At 45.7% G+C, this 3,493-nt stretch overlaps 1 pseudogene; it reads left to right on the top strand.

The window, feature by feature from the left end:
- Positions 1-559: 559 nt before the first annotated feature.
- LOC120842107 lies at positions 560-1,033 on the top strand (annotated as a pseudogene).
- Positions 1,034-3,493: the final 2,460 nt, after the last annotated feature.

The following is a 3,493-nucleotide window of genomic DNA, read 5'->3' as shown; positions in this document are numbered from 1 at the left end:
GATGTATGGCGCTATCTTTCTTTCTAAATATTTTACATGAGCTGTCCAAGACAGGTTTCGGTCTATGTACATCCCTAGGAAACGATGAGCCTTCACCAAAGGCAAAGGTTTCCCTCCAAGCGTGAGTTCAAGGTTATTGAGTCTTCGTCGTGTAAATGGAAGGACCGCAGATTTCTCAGTAGAGATCGACAACCTCGTTCAATGAGAAATTGTTCAATTATTAAAAGTGAAGTCTTGGAGACGAGTCTGAATTGCACTGGGATTAGCATCTGATGACCAAATAGATATGTCATCAGCATACATGGAAATTGATACATTATCTGGTAATAGACCAGGAAGTTCTGTCAATACAAGGGTAAATAATGTGGGACTTAATACGCTTCCTTGAGGAACTCCTTGTGAAACATAGTGCTTTGATGTAAAACCGTTGGGCGTCCGTGCGTACACCGATCGATCATGGAGGAAATCACTCATCCAGTTCACTAGGTGGTCACCTACTTCTAGTCGCTGAAGCTGTTCGATAACATGGCAGTGGCTAACAGTGTCGAATGCCCGCTGAATGTCTACAAACACTGCTACTGTGATTTTGTGAATGCTGCGTTCGTGTTCTGCACAGGTCACGAGATCGAGTACAGAATCCATAGCTGACATATTCCGCCTAAAACCGGTCATTTGGAACGGCAATATTCCACTGGAATCTAACCACCAATTTAGTCGCTGTAAGACCATATGTTCCATCGTCTTCATCAGCACGCTGGTGAGGCTCACTGGACGAAAAGATGAGATGCTTAGAGGGGATTTTCCAGGTTTTAAAACAGGCACTAAAATTGCTTCTTTCCAGACGAGGGGTATACAACCACTAGCCCAGCATTGGTTAACATATCCAGTAAAAAAGGACATTGCGTGCTTCCCAGTATTCGTTAGTGCAGCCGGAGTGATACCATCAGGTCCTGGGGCACTTTTTCGCCTGAGCTTTCTCAATGCCCATTTCAGTTCACTTTTGTTAAATGGCAGATGTATGATATGGTTGTAAGCTGCTGATAGCCGCGGGGATGGGGTTTTCTGATCCGTGTTTGCTATCGCTGTAGGAACGTGTTGCGTCACTGCTCTGCAAAATTCTTCTGCTATATTCATATCGCTAACACCTCGATGAAGTGCCAGCGCGCGCAATGGTTGGCGTTGTAACACCGGCGATTTTAATGAGCGAACTATACGCCATGCTTGTATTTTCGGGGTGTTCGGTAATATTGAATCCCAAAGACTCTTCTATCGGCGTTTTCCCAAATATTCGAGCTCGTGTTTTGTTTTCGTCTGAATTCGCCTGTCGGCGTTGAGCACGCAATTTCTGGTACTCAGGATCCACCCCTAAATGTCCTTGAGGGACTTTTAACGTTTGTGATGATTTCTCAAGGTTAATTTTTATCCCAGAAACGAAGTCATCTAGTGTCTTCAAATTTGTCATTGAGTCAGCGTTCAGTGCACGAAACTTGGACCAGTCAGTTAAAACTATGTCTATGTTTCACAAATCGATGTAATTTTCTGTGACTTATATAGATAGGTAGATGATCGCTTCCCCTGGTGTCGCAGTCGGTATACCAATTGGCCTGAGCTACCAAGCCTGCAGAGCAAATGGTCAAGTCCAAGCAACTAGTGTATCCGTCTCCTTTAAGGAATGTCGGAGATCCGTCGTTTAGAACGCAAAGGTTGTTTGAAATGAGTATTGAGTCTAACATTGATCCTCTCTTTGATGTATGAGAGCTGCCCCAGGTTGGACTATGTGCATTGAAGTCTCCACACAGTATGTAAGGTGCATCCAAAGAAGCAATGAGACATTCTAGGCGTTGTAAGTCTGTTGCACTTCCTGGTGGTATATATACGCAAACAATATTAAGTACCAGGCCACGAATGCGTACCTTACAAGCAACATATTCTCCAGAACTATCAATGTCGCTCATAACTTCTACTGATGAAAGATCGGATCTTATACCTAACATTACTCTTGAGGAACGGAGCTGAGCGTTTGAGGGATATAGCACGTAATCAGGCAGGCGAAATTGTTCGGATACGTGGCCTTCACAGATAGCTAAAACCGAGAATTTGAAGCGACTGACAAAATCCTTGAAATCGCTGCGTTTTGGCATTAGGTGACGTGCATTCCATTGTAATAAAAAGGAAGTGGCGTATACCTCAGTTAGATGAGTCATTGAATGCCGTTGAGAAGTGGTTCCATGGCGAACAGAGCTTTGATGGATGATTTGGAACCGATTTTCGGGTATTCTTTGATAATTTCTTTTATGACTTCCATCATGAGAGGTAGAAACATGTAAAGGATGCCTTTTGCACTGCTTTCTTGATCTGGATGGGCAGACACAATGTGATGCGCGGTTCTAAAACTAGTACGGCGTCGATTATCCACACGGGAACGTACTTCCTCTTGGGTGTCTGCAGTGGCTTTTGGGTTTGGTGGTATGACGTGGGAAGTTCCTTGTCTTGTCTTGTGATCTGTTGGTGTTGTGTTGTTGCCGCTTGGAATTCCTTGCAGAACGTCGGAAAAGGTGGGCCGTGATGCTTTATTTTGCGTGGTCATTCTGTCACTTGCCTTGATAACATCCGGATTAGGAGCTGGAGCTTTCCGTGGAGTAGGTTTGCCATAGAAAAGCTCGCTTTTCTTAGCAGCATGCGCCGCCTGTTTTCGTATACAGCCTGCATAGGTTGATATATGGCGCGAACCGCAGTTTGCGCATTGCGGTTCACGTGGTGTCGGGCATTCTTTGTGGTGATGAGGACCTGCGCAGATCTTGCAGCGACGGGAGCTGCGGCAGTCGGGAGCCAGGTGGCCATATCGTTGGCAGTTGTAACATTGAGTTGGTGCCTCGCAGTGTTCTTGCACGGGGAAACTGTGGAATCCTAGTTTGATTCGTGCAGGTAGTTGTAGGTCTTCACGGAATTTAAGGATTACTGTTGTCAGTGGATGTTTTGTTACGGGACCATCTTCCCGTCGTGTGAACTTCATTTGTCGTTGTGCAGAAATGACTCCGTCGTCTCGTAGGTATTCACCGAGTTGATCATCACTGTAGTCAAGTGGCACACCCCAGATTTTCCCCAGATTTTTCGAGTACGACTGTGGTACAACGACATCCACCTTGATTCCCGCGAGGGCGTTTAGTTTTAGCAAATTATTCGCTGCTTCGGCGGACGCCACAGTGACAGTTAGTCCTCCATTTTTGACAATGCGTTGAGACAGGACTTTCTCTTGGGATGTTGCGACGATTTCTTGCGCCAACCTATTAGGGTTGACCTTCCAGAACGACTGGGATGGATCATTGAGTTTGAACAACACCGGAATGCCAGCCTTGCGAGTCTTCTTGTAAATCACCTCAGTGAAAGGTGCCTCCTCATCGGTGATGGACTGCTGATGTTTCATAGTTTGAGCAGGTGGCTCTTGATATTCATCAGCGCGCCGTTTTCTCGAAGGTGTGTCACTTGTCTGGGC

This window comes from Ixodes scapularis, unplaced genomic scaffold, assembly GCF_016920785.2.
Source record: "Ixodes scapularis isolate PalLabHiFi unplaced genomic scaffold, ASM1692078v2 ptg000925l_1__unscaffolded, whole genome shotgun sequence".
Taxonomy (NCBI): domain Eukaryota; kingdom Metazoa; phylum Arthropoda; class Arachnida; order Ixodida; family Ixodidae; genus Ixodes; species Ixodes scapularis.
The sequence above is the reverse complement of the archived record's forward strand: the minus strand, read 5'-3'. Positions and strand labels throughout refer to the sequence as shown.